Source organism: Panthera tigris, chromosome C2, assembly GCF_018350195.1.
Source record: "Panthera tigris isolate Pti1 chromosome C2, P.tigris_Pti1_mat1.1, whole genome shotgun sequence".
NCBI lineage: Eukaryota > Metazoa > Chordata > Mammalia > Carnivora > Felidae > Panthera > Panthera tigris.
The window spans coordinates 35,089,293-35,107,010 of NC_056668.1; the positions used below are offsets into that span (position 1 = coordinate 35,089,293).

The following is a 17,718-nucleotide window of genomic DNA, read 5'->3' on the forward strand; positions in this document are numbered from 1 at the left end:
TTCCAAATTTAGCAGAGAAATAGTGCCTCCAAACTTGTAGTCTTTGCCATCCCTGAAACAATTTCGTCTAAGCAAATGGTAAAAGAGTAAGGGAGTTGGCTGAGAGAGCTCTCATAGACTCCATGAAGGCCAGAGTTGAACCTGATGTTTATCTTATGTTTTCTACATTTTTAAGCCCGGTTTTGTATTTGCTGGAGCTCAGTTAGCACTGGTTGATAGATTAGGTGAATTCTCAGAAGCTGTAAAAAAGGAAATCATTTGGAAGATGAACATGAGAATGTCCAACTCAGACTCCAGGCTACTTTCTTACGGGATTCCATGGTATCAGAGCGGTTTATGTCTCCGGTGACTCCTGAAAATGGCCTCTCTGCACAATGAAAAAACGAGTTGTTGAGACTATTTTGACCACAGTTTCCTTCCTAGAGAATAAAGGCAACACAGAATGACTATTCTCTGAAATTCTTAAAGGCAAGATACACCTTATAGCCACTGACTGTTGACACAGGAAAACATCTAGTGTATGTATTGATTTATAATGAAAGCCTTGTCTTCACAACCAGATTGTTTATAGAAAGTAGGCTGGAAAAATAGTGGGCTATTCTCCAGCCCATACCAATCATTATTTATGAGTGACTTCAGTTGCTGAATTAAAGAATTGTGATACAGATCTACAAAAATGCATCATTAAATCACTGCACTGAATTTTAAAGGAGAAGGCTGTGAAACCCTGGGGTGCTACAGGCAGCAACCTAATGTGCTGTGAAAACACATTAACTTAGGAGGATCTGCTCCACTACCACCATTTGACCCAGAAAAACAAAACAAGACATAACACACGCACACACGTGCGCGCGCACACACACACACACACACACACACACACACACACACACACATACAGAAAAACAAAAACAAAAACAGAAAACCTCAGACGTAGAGAATGTTTCATCTTGTAGCAGACTGTGTAGCTTAAACAATGAACATTTATTTCCTACATTGCTGGAGACTAGGATTGTTTCCTTCCAAGAACTGTGAGGGAGAAATTGTTCCATGCCTGTCTCCTGGTTCCTGGTAGTTTGCTGGCAATCTTTGGTGTTCCTGAGCTTGTGACAGTAGAATTCCAATTTTCACATGGCATTTTCTGTGTCTCTTTGTCTGTGTCTCTGTATCCATTTTTTGTTTCTTTTTAGAAAAACACAGGCATGTTGGATTCATGTCCATCCTAATGATTTCATCTTAACTTGATTATCTGTGAAGCCTCTATTTCCACATAAGGTCACAAGCACAGATACTGGGCATTAGGACTCCAGCATCTTTTGGGGGAACAAAATTCAACCCAGAACACTGTCCTTTGAGGACTATCTCATGTCTGAAATGGAGCTTGCAGAAGAGGTGGCATAATTGCCCTTGATGTCAATTATGGGCTACACATAGGATAAAATGCCTACTACTATGTCTGCTGCTTTGGGGTGTTGTAGAACGGTGATGGCAGCATGGTCAGAATTAAATGGGAGAGAACCATTTAAGCCTGCACATGCACCTCAAGCCCAAGGTATTGCAATGTACCATTGGAGGACATAAGTACTGGTCTAATCCTAAATCTGACATGGGTGAGAGTTAACTAAAAATCCTAGCGTTAGGTCCATTCTGGTAGCCTAATATTGCATGATCCTATAAAAGTATGGAAGTACTTTTGATTTTTCTTTGGTGGTATGGAAGAACTTTTGATTTTTAATTTTCTATTTTTGCTTCTTATTGCTTATTTCCAGGGGAATCTCTATGGTGATAGACACCAGCTTATCTAGAAGAAAAAAGTAATGCACCAATACCATTTCATTAGGAAATTAAGAAGTGCCTCCATACAAACATACTGTTGATGATATGATGTACAGCAAAGTGACAAAATTATTTTCTGTTTTGGTATTAAACAGGAATTTCTCTTAGATATTGAATCAAGTAATTAAAAGAACTGAATGGAATAAAGATTCCATTTACATAAAGTTAGTAAAAACAAGGTGGTAAGTTTTCTTTTTATAATGATTATGATTGCCTTCTAAAAATGGTGTCTAAGAAGACATACCTGGGGCACCTGGGTGGCTCAGTCGGTTGGGCATCCGACTTCGGGTCAGGTCATGATCTCACGGTCCGTGAGTTTGAGCCCCGTGTCAGGCTCTGTGCTGACAGCTCAGAGCCTGGAGCCTGCTTCGGGTTCAGTGTCTCCCTCTCTCTCTGCCCCTTCCCTGCTCATGTTCTGTCTCTGTCGGTCTCAAAAATAAATAAACGTTAAAAAACATTTAAAAAAAAAGAAGACATACCTTGCCACTTTGGTCTGTAAGTCAAGGGTACATCAAAAAAGAAAAGCAGCTAAGTAGAAATTACAAATGTCAACGATGTTAGAGTCTTCATTGAAGAAAACTTAAATAGAAAAGAACTATAAAACTATATCCCTGACAGAAAGTCTAAATTAAAACATATTTTAAAAACTTACTCTCAAACTATGGGTTCTTCATTAGCAAGAAGATAGCTGTTCCAATCTCAAAGTATGTGAAGTTTCAAATTCTAAGGAGAATACATGTGCAACAGTATAATTATCTAGAATTAGTAGATTTCAGGGGAAAAAAAGGTTTTCTTTTAGTGAAAACTTATTATTTCACTAAATGAATCATAGTTTGACTAAATTCAGTTTTCTCATTCAGTGATAATTGAACTTTTAAAATTTGGACTTTATCATAGTCTAGAGGAAAGATGATGAGTAAAAATATCTAATCAGTTTTTTGTTTGTGTTTGTTTTTTTTTTTGTTTTTTTTTTTTTGGTTATCTTATGCCTTCATGAACATTTATTTCATGGAACCAGACTCTGGTTCTTAGTATTGTATAATCTGGATATTGATTTAATCAGTCTATTTAGCGATGGTTCATGTGCTGGTTTATTCATCCAAATAACAATAGGTTAACTTAAAAATCAGAAAGCAATTTTGTAACTGTGCATGGAGACATTCAAATGTTTAACCATGATCTCCACTTATATCTTAAGAATATTTCAGTGGTTTCCTGCATTCTATAGAGTTAAGTTTATTATATTTTTCTTGGCATGTAACACTTTGTGACTTTATTCCAAACATATTTCTACCTTTATCTGCTTTTACTCCCCTCCACACCTGCTATACTCCAGACATTTTTCTAACTTCACCTTTTCCTGATTGTATTTGTTAAAGACATTATACTGTACAAATGGTATTTGTACTGTTGCTTGTTTCTAGAGCTTTTCAAATCCTTTCATATTCAGCTCACATTATCTCCTTTACAAAAGTTTGTCTTACTCTAACTCCAGCATCCAAATGCCAAATGGTGCATTATCTTTTTTCTATATCTTTTTACTTAGTATTGTAGCAATATCTCATAGATTTATTTCCCCTATGATTATATACTTTAAAGATAGAAAATAAGGCAACAAGCCATATTTATTATTACATTCTTCATAGTTTTGTGAAAAATTTCCTACATTTAGTATTTTCTCAATAAAATAATAATCTCATTGCATATGCTGAAATTAAAAAAAACAGGCAAACAAAATGGTTATATCAGTTAATCAGTTCACAAGCTTATTAAGTGATTTGACTTGAGGAATTTGGAGAGTAGTACTAAGTAGCATTGATAAAATCTTATAGTTTAATCTAACCCTCTACACCAAAAAGAAATATTTGCCAAGCATATACAAATATTTACCTTCGATTTGTGGTTCCTATTTTCTAAGTAAGAGCCATCATATTATATAATGTTTGGCCCATAATTAGGCACTCAATGCGTGTTGCCTGAATGGATGCCAGTGACAAATTCTGGCCCTTTGGCTCTCTCCTTTTCTTCCCCCAGTCTTCAGGCATGCCTTAGCCTTCTGCTGACATTACATAGAAGTTACAATTAATTAGGTCACAGTTTATCCTACATTGGCTTTATTTTAGTCTTTTTAATGAGATTTGAGAATCACCCTTGTGTAATTATTCTCACGTTTAGGAGCCATCTGTTAGAATGGGTCACTTCTGCAGATGGCTAATCTCATTAATTTATGTTGAATCTTTCCAGCTTCAATATCAGAGTGAAATTTTACTACTAGTTACCAATCTTTGGAGGAACACCTCATTTGGAGTCTTCAGCCATCTATGATCTGGAGAAGGAACTAAATGTACCCTGATTTATATGCAAATTTCTTTTACAGTGAGAATGATTCACATCATATGAAGTACAAGTCAAATTGACACCACATTTAGATAGCCTATTGTTACTCCTCATGGAGAGCCAGCATGCCATTTTAAAAGGTGGTAATTTGACACTTAATTAGTGTTGACTCAAATGGTGACTCATGACAACTATGTTCCTTCAGATATGACAAATGATGAATACCATTGGACTCCTATATTTTCACTCAGTTCTAGACATAGCAGAGTTTGAACCTGTATGGAAGTGTGTCCACACTTATCTTTAAGAACAATATTTGGTCTGCACCTTTCAGTTACTTTGTCTTTCTACACTGGTTAAATAGTAATGTTATTAAAAACGGTCCTAAATTGTATATTTTGCATAAATGGCACTGAGCAGTTGCACATATACACAATCAAGAACATTCAAGGATTTTAGAGAAAGATGGCATAACACTAATTTATCAGAACTTGATATTATAATATATATATTATCTTCATAAAAGTGGAAAATTAATGTCACAAAAGTTAATAATATTCTGAAGAGAGATCACTAAGTGTTAGAACTGAAGCAACCTTAGAGACTTTGTTCTCAATCACTTGGCTTTTCGAAAAGGAAATAAATACACAAATCTATTGTGACCTACGCATGGCCAAACTGCTAATTATGGAAAAACGGGGACTATAATCAGGTGTCCAGGGTGGCAGAACTGTGTATGTATGTGTGTGTGTGTGTGTGTGTGTGTGTGTGTGTGTGTGTGTGTGTTTTATATAGACTTTATTTTGTGAGCACTTTTAAGTTTAGCAAAGTAGAGTATAAAGTACAGAGATTTTCCGTAGACTCCAGCCCCACATACGCTTGGCCTTCTCCATTGTCAACACGCTCCACCAGAGTGGTACATTTGTTATAGCTGATGAATTCACACTGACGGATCATAATCACCCAAAGTCTATAGTTTACATTGCCAAGTAACCCTTGGTGTTGCGCCCTCTATGGATTTAGAAAAATGCATGGTGACATGCATCCATCATTATAGTATCATACTGAGTAGTTTCACTGGCCTAAAAATCCTATGTGCTTTGCCTCTTCATCCTTCTCTCTCTGTCATGTGGCAGCCACTATATATGTTTTTTTATTGTCTTCGTAGTTTTGCTTTTTCTAGAATGACATGTAGTTGTAATTATGTAATGTATCACTTTTTCAGATTGGCTTCTTTTACTGAGTAATATGCATTTTCTATTCTTCCATGTCTTTCCATGACTTGACAGTCATTTCTTTTTAGCACTGAATAGTATTCCATTGTCTGGATGTACCACAGTTTATCTGTTCACCCCTTGAGGGACACCATGGTTACTTCCAAGTTTGGGCAATTATGAATAAAGCTGCTATAAACATCTGTGTGTAGGGTTATGTGTGAACATAAGTTTCCAACTCACTTGGGTAAATACAGAGAAGCACAATTGCTGGATTGTATGGTGAGAACATTTTACAAGAAAGCACCGAACTGTCTTCCGAAGTGGCTGCACCGTTTTGCATTCTCACCAGCAATGAAAGAAAATTCTTTTTGCAAAACATCCTCACCACCATTTCGTATTATCAGTGTTCCAGATTTTGGCCATTCTAATAGGTGTGTAATAATCTCATTGTTGCTTTAATTTGCATTTCCCTGATGATATAGGATGTGGAACATATTTTCTTGTGCTTATTTACCATCTTTATATCTTTGGCAGGGTTAAGACCTTGGCCCATTTTTTAAATTAGGTTGTTTCCTTACTATTTTAAGAGTTCTTTGTATATTTGGGATAACAGTCTTTTGTCAGATATATGCTTGCAAATATTTTCTCCTACTCTGTGGCTCATCTTTTCATTATCTTGACAGTGTCTTTAACAGAAGAGAAGTTTTTAATTTTTATGAAGTCCAGCATATCAATTAAATCTTTCACAGATCATGTCTTTGGTGTTTTATCTAAAATCATTGTCATGATGTCATCTGTCCAGGTTTTTTTTTTTCTTATGTTATCTTCTTGGAGTTTCAGAGTTTTGCATTTTACATAGGTCTTTGAGACATTTTGAGTTGATTTTTGTAAAAGATGTAAGGTCTGTGTCTAGATTCATTATTCTTTCATGTGGATTTCCAAGTATTCTCACACATTTGTTGAAAAGACTATCTTTGTTTCATTGTATTTCTCTTACACCCTTGCCAAAGATCAGTTAACTATATTTATGGGGGTTTATTTCTGGATTCTCTGTTCTGTGTCATTGATCTATTTGTCTGTTCTTTTACCAGTACCACAGTGTCTTCATTACTGTAACTTTATAGTAAGTCTTGAAGTCAAGTAGTGTCAATCCTCCAACAGTGTTCTTTTTCAATATTGTGTTGGCTATTTTGAGTCTTTTACTTCTCCATAGAAACTTTAGAATCAAGTTTGTTGATATTCACAAAATGACTTGCTGGAATTTTGTTTGGGACACTTATTGAATCTATAGGTCAAGTTCAAAAGTATTGATATCTGGATGTTATTGATTGAGTCTTGCTGTCCATAAACATGGGATATCACTCCGTTTATTTAGTTCTTTGCTTTCTTTCATCAGTTTTGTACTTTTCCTCATATAGATATTATATGTATACATATAGACATAGATATATAGATATAGACATATATGTCTATAGATATAGATATAGATATAGATATAGATCTTTAGTTTTATATCTACAACTTAATCCTTCGGGGTGCAAATGTAAATGATATTGTGTTTTTTTTAAGACCACTTGCTTATTTCTGGTATATAAGAAAGTGATTACTTTTGTATGTTCTCTGTATCCTGTAATCTTGCCATAATTACTTTAGGATATTGGTGTGTAGTTGTCTTTTCTTACAAAGTCTTTACTAGATTTAGTACAGGATAATACTGGTCTCATAGAATGAGTTAAGAAGTATTCCATCTGCTTTTATATTCTGAAAGAAAATGTAGGGAATTGGTATAATTTTTTTTCCAAAGTATTTATTAGACTTCACCAGTGAACCCATCTGGGCTGGGTTCTTTCTATTTTATAAGGTTATTAATTGTTGATTTGATTTCTTTAATAAATATAGGCATATTCAAATTGTGTATTCTTATATGAACTTTGGCAGATTATTTCTTTCCTGGAATCCATCCATTTCACTGAGGTTATAAAATTTATGGGCACAGAGTTGTTCATAGTATTCTTTTATTATCCTCTTAAAGTACATGGGATCTGTAATAATATCCCCTCTCATTTATGATATTAGCAATTTATGCCCTCTTTGTGTGTATGTGGTTTCCCATCATTATTATATTATTTTCTTTATAAATGTACGACCATAATTTATTATAGACAATAATCCTGTCCAGATTCTCTTACAATAGGTCCATTTAAAATTTCACAAATTAACATTAATTATCTCTTTTCCCCCCTTATTTTCTGTATGTCTGAGAGACTAGGTTTCTTCAAATACATAGAGTAGTCCTGAAAAAAATTATGGCTCACAATATAGAAATAAATTTTTATCAGTACAGAATCTTTCCTGATTTTCTGTTACTTATCTATGATAACTAATCAGCAATACTTTTAACATTTCCTTGTGGCTAATAATTTTCCCTTCTGAAGCTGAAATGGATAGAAAATGAGAAAGACATTAGCAAAAACAGAATATGATATCTTCATTACCATGTGTGATTGCATCAATGCACAGGAGAGCTAGAAAACCTGATTCAGAATTTGGATTGGCCCTATGTGAGATATTGCCAATGTGGGAGTAAAGGGCAATGATAGAATCACTTTCTGGCTCTTGAAAATTGTCCTTGGAAGGGCTATGTGATATTCTGCTTACATTTATTTGTCTAAAGTAAACAACAGAGGCATTTCTGATTTTAATGAAGTGGGAAATAAAATCCCTCAAGAAAAGAGCATTCAAATATCAAGTCTAGACCTGATGAATGGCATGAGGGATCAAACCCTTCTACAAATTTGGGTAGCAAAATATTTGAGAAGAGTTACAGAATCAATTTCAGAACCTAGAATTAACATATATGAAAAAAAGCTACCTGTAGACAGTAAGCTAATTAACATTAAAATGACTAAAACATCAAGAATTTGTTTCTGTTTTCTAATTAATTATGAAACCTATAGTTACTATTCTAAAAAGATTTCTTATTAATGCCTGACACTTGAAATTAATTCCTTGGTGCCTTATTTTTATAATCTTTAAAGTCCTAATTGAATAATGATAGAATGAAAGAAAGAAAGTATGCAGAAGTATAAAGAGAGAGATGAAAAAGAAGGAGAAAGGAGAGGAGAGGAGAGAGGAAGGGAAAGGAAAGGAAAGGGAAGAAAGAGGGAAGAAAGAAGGAAGAGAAAGAAAAAAAACTTTTCATAGGTGTTGTGGTGAGAATACATATCCTGGTTTTTCCAGAACCAAGGGCTTTCCTTCCGTGTGGAATTTTCAGTGCTAAAACTGGGAAAGTCTGGGAAAATGATCACTTTACTGGAATACTTGATAAAGAATATGCATAGAAAACACATCAAGGAGTAGAAAGTACAAGTTTGCCTGTCACGGTTTTCTGTATACTGAAAGAAAGACATGCTATTCCTGGGTCAGAGACAAAGGACTCTTGCTCATCACAAAGGGAGCAGTATGAATAGTGGCGTTTTCTCCTTTTCATGACCTGAGTCCCAATCCCCACAGGGTGATGTGAAAAGGTTAAGGGTGCACCTGCACATAGTGCGTTGTGTTACAAGCAAGGAACTCTGGGCTTAGGGAAACAAATCCTTTTAAATAGCTAATAAACCCGATTTTTGTTCCAGAGGGAAATGTTATCTTTATTATATTGGACACCAAGAATGCCTCTTCTTGTCTCTGGATGGAAACATTATCTCTACCTTCCAAGGCTTTTCATTTACACAGACATCCATGAACAGATAATCCAGAATACAGGTAGTCAGTATCTCCGCTGGCAAGATGTGCAGAAATGCGACAGACCCAACAATTTTTGTAGATTTTTAAAACTCTTACGGGTCGTTTAGCATTTTGAAGGAAACTTGAGAGAGAAAATTCAATATTCTCTCTTCTGTGATGTATTAACATATAGGTATTGAAAAACTTTGACATAAGGAATAGTGATGTAGGGAGTTAGGACAGCGGCCTAGAAAAATAAAATTGCTTTTAGTCATGCACAAGCAATAATTACAACCATGACTTCACAAAGTGTGGTTCATACAGACTGATCCACAGAGTCAGGAGTGGTTGGAGGACACTGATGCTGTGGTTATACGTATAAAAATAATAAAGAGTCCCCCAAATTGTCTGCATATTGCTCATGAAATGATAGCAAATCCTGTGATTGCAAGTGGGTTTCTTATCTTCTTTGTCTCGAAGGTGCTTCTGGGGACTTGGGTTGTACTTTGCATGGGAAAGTAGGCTTGACATTCTGTCATATGCCTTCTCCACGACCCAGTTTTCTTTGACTGTACAATTTGCCTAAGACTGCATTTCAGCTGCCCAGAGAGTCTCAGATAGCCTTGTAATAAAAGCAATATAGCTGACTGATGAGTTCTGGATTTGTCTGTCTTGTCTCAATAATTAACATGATTTTATATCTGTTGTTAGATATATTATAAGGCAATGGTCTCCAAATGTAGATTTTTGCTCCCATGGGACATTTGGCAACATCTGGAGACACTTTTGGTTGTCACAACTTGGGGAAAAGGGTTTTACCACTTGCATCTAGACTGTAGAGGTCATAAATGTTGCAAAAGACCCTATAATGCACAGTACAGTCTCCCACAATAAGGAATTATCTGTCCCAAAATGTCAATAGTGCTGAGGTTGAGAAACCCTACTATAAAGTACTGTATATTGTTAGCCACTTTTAATTCAATACTTAGCAAGTATTATAATTCTATCAAGTGTATACAAATAATTATTCTCATGTATTTTATTTTGTTACCCCTTCTGCTACTGGTTGTGTATACATGTCAAAAGGAGTATCGTAGGTTTCTTCAAAATGAATTGCTGACCGGTATACCAGATAAAGAATGTTCGTCTATCTAGAAGTGATTTAAAATATACAAGACTACAAACTATTGTGTGTTTGACTGTTAAAACTCTTTTCAGTACATCCATTTCTGTAAGACTGAAGAACTAAGCTTGAGTCAGGGAGAGGTTCATGAGGTGCTAAATCTAGTGGATTTTTAATTATTTAAGATGTACCTTTTAAAAAATAGTCTGATTTCTCAATAACCCAGGGACCATTTCTATTATTTATTTGCCACATCAGGTGTTTTATGGTCTGCACTGCATTTGTTGGCACTTTAATCATTGAATGTTTCTCGGTTTATCATATTTTAACATGAGGCATCAAAATCTTTAAAATTTATTCTATTCAGCATCTATTTGGGCAATAAGTAACAGAAGAGCTATTATTATTGGCAGATGGATTCAACAGAAAGTATAATTCAAGGATAAAAAGTTTTATCAATGGCTGAGGCTGTTTTGGCTGCTGTTTCTGCTGCCTAGCATCTATAGTTGCTGTCCTAGTGGTAAGTGTTTGGAGCAGGTAGGGGTTCAGAGTGTTAATCTACTTAGACAAAAATCTAATTGCTGCTCCTTCCCTTGAAGCAATAAAGCTTCATTTGAATCTGACATTCCATCTGTTAATCTCCTTGAAATTTCAGATAAACAAACTGAAAGAAATCAATCACCATCCCACAGTATGCTTTGTGAGTTTCAGGGATTCCTGGGAGGCCACAAAATTGAATGTGATCACCAATCTCAAATTGGAGTTCAATTACAAGGTAGGAAGAGAATAGAAAGGACATGAATTATCACTACTGAAGCATAGATGGAGCCACTTGTGAGTGGATTTCAAATTCTGCAACCAGTTATCTTTAATTTCTGAAATTGTAATAAATTTTCAGAGGTTGTAGTGGATTTTCTTCTTATCTGAATGGGAATGTCCTGAAAACTTATTTTAGAAAATTGGTCAAGTAACAGGTTGCATGTGGCTTGCTAGGGACATATCTAAGCCCTTCTGCACCAAAGTAAAATGGAATTAGTCAAATGAGTTTTAAGTATTTTTAAGTAGTTTTCTCTGGGAATTATCAGCATGTGGTTCAAGTGTAGAGTTGTGGACTATGGATGGTCAACATATTTACTTACAAGTTACAGTATTGCAAAATGGGTATACTATCCAGACACTCTGCATTGTTTTTTTTGTACCGCTAGTCTGATTTTAGAAACATTTTCTTTAATTGTTACTTGCTTTTTAAATATTGTTTAGCTACTTAAAAAAAGTCTGCTTATGGCAGGATTTTGCCTTAAATCCATTCAAAGTTGTATATTTGTTTTTCAATGAAAAAATTCTCACCCTACCCTCTCCCCAAAAAACCTACCCAGCCCCAATTCACAGGGGTACACCTGTCACATAGTAGTTGTGGATTTTGGCCACTGAAAACTCACAAGTGCTCTCTCATGGCTTTCAGACAAAGGTGGGCCTCCTTGCCAGGGAACTTTCCCCTTGAGTCTCCTGGGTCTCCTATAGCCATGCCTGACTGTCATGGAGGTACAAATATTTGGCCACCTTGCATCTAGGTGGAATTTTGTGGTGTGATTTGTGGATCAGAGATTCCTGTGGGATCAATCTTAATCTATACTTTAGCAGATAACACATCAGTTAACACCCCCTCCAATGCGTGCATGCCCATGCACACACAGACACACACACACACACACACACACACACACACACACAATCCTATTTTCTTCACTCCCTCTTCTGTGAGCTTCCCCCCAGTTAATTTCCTAATAAGAATCACCCTCTCACTCTCTGCTTCTTAAGATCTAAAAGTACCTACTGATAGAATAAAAATAGTATTATTTATGTATTTTGTTCTTAATATAATTACCTGTTCTCAAGAAAATTACAATATCAATAGCTAATATTGATGAGCAATTTTCTCTGTTCTATCCAGTCAGCAAATTACATAAATATATCTTCTGAATTTGCATCACTTAAAGCACTATAAGTGGTAGTTGCTATTTTTTTCTATTTTACATTTGAATACACTGAAGCAAACAGAAATTAGTTTGCAGAGTAAATTAAATAAGATATATGTTGCATGATTGCAGAATTTTTTTATATTCTATATGCAAAAGAAACAAATCTAAGATTTAAGTCAGTACAGTATTTATTAAAATGACAATGTGATGGATAGATGATAAGTATTATGGAGAAAAAACATTAAGGGAGATTGGGATTTGAGTAAATGATCATTTAAAAAAAAGTTTATCTATTTTGAGAGAGAGAGACAGCAAACACAAGCAGGGGAGGGGGGACAGGGAGAGAGAGAGAGAGAGAGAGAGAGAGAGAATCCCAAGCAGGCTCTGTGCTATCATCCAGAGCCTAACACGGCACTCAAATCCATGAAACAGATCATGACCTGAGTTGAAATCAAGAGTCCAACACTTAACTGCCTGAGCCATCAAGTGTCCCAAATGTGTGTGGTTTTGAGTATGTTTGCTGGTAAGGGGTGGGGGATTGCTTGCTATTTTTTGCAGTTCTCTTTATTAAGAACTGAGGTATGAAAAAAGCTAAAGAGTGAGTTACCTATGCAGATATCTTGATGAAAAAAATTCTCAGCAATGGAACAGCAAATTAATTTTTTTTAATGTGTATTTGTTTTTGAGAGAGAGAGAGAGAGAGAGAGAAATGGAAGCAGGGAAGGGACTGAGAGAGAGGGAGACACAGAATCCAAAGCAGGTTCCAGGCTGTGAGCTATTAGCACAGAGCCTAACGTAGAACTCAAACTCATGAACTGTGAGATCATGACCTGAGCCAAAGTCTGACGCTTAACAGACTGAGCCACTCAGGTGCCCCTAGAAAACAAATTTAAAGACCCTGACAGGTTGATGTGTTAGATGGTGTAAAAGGAGGTTACATAGGCATGAGCAAGGGTGAAGAGAATAAGAACAGAGAAGGCATTTTCTTTTATTCTAGGTGAGATGGGACACAAGTGACATCTTGAACACAAGAGGGACATAACCTGCCTTCTGTTTCATTAAGGGACCCTTGGGTTGCTGTGTGTTCAGAGGTAAGAGTAGAAGCAAGCAAAGCAGTTAGAAGATGTATATGATTATTCAAGAGATAAAGAAAATAGCTTGGATCAATGTTGGGATTCTGACATCTGTTCTGATGCGTAGTTTCTTTCCCCACACTAAACAATTATCTGACATCAGTTGAGTGTACTACTGTTTAACTCAATTCTGACCCTGTCTACCTTGTGATAGCATCAGATCCCACAGGTTAAAGGCTCAGTCCTGCAGGATGCCCCCACCCCTCTACTCCTACCTCTGAAGTCAAATGCAAGTACATGTTATCACTTGCTCTTCTGACCACCTGTCTATAGATTAGAGATTCCAACAACTTCCTCCCTGGGTTGGATTAATTTGTTAAGGTGGATCACATATCAGAGAAGCATTTTACTTACTAAGTTTCCTGAGGATTATGAAAGGATATAACTCAGGACCAGCCATATTGAAGAGATGCTAAGACAAGGTAGGACAGGTACAGAACTTCCATGCTCTCTCTGAGCATGCCGCTCTTCCTGGGTCTCTATGTGTCGGCCAATCTAGAAGCTCTCTGGACCCCATCCTTTTGGGTTATTATAGAGGCTTCATCACTTAGGCCTGGTGAGTTAAACTGTTGGCCATTGGTGATTGAACTAAACCTCTGGCCCTCCACCTTTTCTCTCCTACCTGAGGAAGGAGTAGGAGGGCTGGGGATTGGGACTGAAAGTTTCATCCCTCTAATCACCAGTTTGGTTCTCTTGGTAGCCAGCCCCATCTCTAGGTTACCCAGGGGCTTCCCAAATCATCTCATTAACATAACAAAAGATGCCTTTATTTCTCTCATCACAAATGTGATGTGGAAATTATAAGAAGAGATCAGATTCTAAATACATTTTGAATAAAATATTTACTTACATAAAGAGTTAAACAGCATTATTTTTCCTGGTAAGCTGCCCTGACAATTTCTCTTAGGGAGGCACTTGCCGATATTGAGACTAAGCCTTAATAACCTTTCTTGGCCTATAGGTTGAAATATAGAACTCAGAATGGCTGAGTGCCAGGATTCCAGGCAAGACAGGAGGAACTCTGCATAATAAAATGAGAAGAATTAGGACCCGGGGCATGGGGCAAGTAGGGGTTTGAGAAAGAAACAGAACATTGGACGGGGAGCCAGATGACATAATGCTGATCGCTGCCCCAGGGATTCCTCCCCACTGTTTCCAAAATCTTCAGTGTTCCTACAAAAGTCTTGAGGTAATTGAATTTCTTGTGGAGAAGCAGCTGTTTCAAAACTAGGTTGACACAGGGATATGGCTAGGCAGCATCAGGGACGAAACAGTCGGGAGGCCTCCTGCAGTCCTGGGGTTATTAGAAACTTAAGGAATACTCAGTGAACTGAGTTCATTAGTCACTTTGACAGACTGCTCACCACCAAATCCCATATAAATCCCATACAGTTGTACACGTGTGTGGCTCCATCGTTAATAACAGGAAATTTACATGTTTTTCTAGTGGGCATTTATAACTGGATATTGTACAGTTCTCACCTTCCTGACATCAGTTCCATGCTGCGTTCATCACTCCATCTCTCTCTCCTCTCCTTCTCCCTCTCTCAGCAAGAGAAGGAACTCAGCAAACCAGTAGAGGAAAATTTCCTATTGTCTTTTCTCTAAAGTCAGACTATATACTTATAGGACAAACCTATAGACATTAACCTAGACCACCACCTGAAGCATGTTTAAATAAATAAACATTTAAAAAAATGTGAAGTTACTTCAGAATGTGCTAGATACTCTTCATTAAGCTAGAGGAAATTCACAATGGAAAAAAAAAGTTAAATTTAATGGACAGACACCCATGTATTTTATAACCTGAATTATCTTTGCACTGTTCTATAGGGACTAGGTGATGGGCAAGTCTATAGCATACACATGTCTAAATGTATAAATGTTTAGCTTGACACTTGAACAAAATAAATGACACACCAAGTGAATTTTTACCTGTGATTTGCTACCATGACATATACATGAATTGAAACCACTATAATATACAGCATAGTAAATAATTTCACATAACTAGTGATTTTACAAATAGATCCTGATCGTGAGGGGGGAAAACATTCTTAAATTCTTTAATAAAAGTTCAAAAGTGCTCAATATTGGTTTATTTTGAAATGTAACATCACATTGTAAGAAAAAATTTTATTTTTATGACATTTTAAAAACAGCAGGAGTATAAACTATGCATAAATTCCAGTAATGTTTATGTTGATTATCTCAGTGAAATCCAATATCACAATCACATCATCAAATAATGAGATTCAAGAAAGCATTATTGTTCAAACAGGTAGCTCAGTGGGATCAAAATAAATGTAAAAGAGTACAACCATTGTTTTCCAATAATAGCAAGAATGTGAAAAATAACCTTTACAGAGGGACAAAATGACATTCTTCATAAATACTTTTAATGTGTAATAATACAAAAAATTTCCTATTACCTCCAAAGTGATAGATCACACTTTGAAAGTCTCAGCAGTAGCTTAAATCAACTTAAAAAAGAGCAGTATCATTTGTTAGCTGACACTTCAGAGTCAGTGTGATACTTTTGCAGCAGTTGTAAGCACTCTAACTTTGCTTCTTTTTATATGAAGATGCCAAATTTAATGCTTTATCACTTACAAAAGTAATTTATTATTTATAATGATAATATTATAAGTATTCTATTTATGTAGCAGTTATAGCTACTGTCAGTGGGTAAACAAAATCTAATTTTATTGTGATGTTTTTGGAAGAAAAAAACAAAATAAAAATTTAAAGTAAAAGCATATACCTCTTATTAATGTCTTTTATGCATACTATATGGTAGTAATCTGGGTACATAATGTTTGCACTTACTAAATTTTATATTCAATATTTCCATTCATTATTTTCTTACAATAGCTACAAGGCAGAATTTAATAGGTAATGTAATAGGCCCTACTTTAAAAAATATGGAGAGGTTATCAACGTATTGTGTAATGGATACACTAGCTTTATTTAATTTTATTTTACAGCAATTACAGTCTTACACTTCTTATTGATTTCTTTATATGCTCAATAACCTTAAATGTGTCATTTCATTTTGTCATATGTGAAAAGCATTATTAAGATGACATTACAAGAAATTTGTAAATCTATTGAACAAACAAAGCAATAGAAAAAGGTGAATAATGTAGAAAATTTTCATGTTAGAGTTAATTTGCCCAATAATTTTATTCATAATTTGTAATACATGCATACATACATACATATATAGATGAGTCTTTAGAATACATCAGTACATGTTCAATCCTTACAGGTTGGTCACTCACGATTTTTTAATACAGGATAATCTCTTAAATTATTGTGTTCTCTAAAACTTTTATATAATTAACATCACTAATTTAGAAAACACAAACAGAAGTTAAAAATGGAAACACAGGAAATTTCTGATGGAAAATTAAAACAAAGAGAAAGGAATAAGGCAGAATAAAATGGAGTGAGGGAAGATTATTTCAGACAAGACTATGATAATTAGTAAGAAAAAAATAAAAGGGCAGCAGTTTCTTGTTTAATGATTGGGCATAAGCATCATGTCCACTTATAAAATCATCTCCAGATTCATTCTGGAATCACAAGATTTTTGTGTCTATTATATGGATAAAGCTTTTTCAGCAACTAAATTTCTTTTTAAAACAGTTGAATACAGAGCTGTATTTTCCTGAACTATAGACTATGGTTGCTCATTATATTGCAATCTACATCCTACAAACTTTGTTTTACTATTCCAAAATGCAGAAGAAAGACAGGCAGATGGCAGGAAGAGTTGAAACTGTCCAAATTACTGAATGAAATTACGTATTGGAAGATGAGAAAAAGTCATGTATTTTTAGGTTTGCTTTATAAAGGAGTATATTTTAATGTTAAGGATAGAATAAAATTAATTTTTCAGGCAGAAAGATAATAACTTCAGTGATAGAAAAGAGAGAAGATGCTCAAACTCTCATCTCACTGAATTGCTGTATGCATGAGTTATTCCAGGTCAATATTTTGAAGTTTTTTTTTTTTAAGTTTATTTATTTATTTTGAGAGAGAGGGAGAAAGAGAGAGAGCTAGCATGTGCATGGGTAGGGGCAGAGAGGGAGGGAGAGAAAGAATTTCAAGAAGGGATTCTGCCTGTCAGCACAGAGCCTGACACAGGCTTGAACCAATTGTGAGCCTGAGCCCAGATCAAGAGTCAGACACTTAACCAATTGAGCCACCTACGCATGCCATCCAGGTCAATATTTTGAAGTGAAGACTGAAAATGTCAAAAATATGACAGAAGAAAAATTTTGGAATTATGTGAAAACAGGTGAGCTCTACCCACCAAAAAAATTTTGTATCTAAATACAAATGCTTGGAAAAATTTGTGATAC

General features: G+C 35.5%; 1 protein-coding gene across 1 annotated transcript in view; it reads left to right on the forward strand.

Moving 5' to 3' along the window:
- LOC122241901 overlaps positions 1–17,718 on the forward strand; it is a 180,858-nt gene that overhangs the window by 21,131 nt on the left and 142,009 nt on the right. The gene's annotated exons all lie outside the window — the stretch shown is intronic.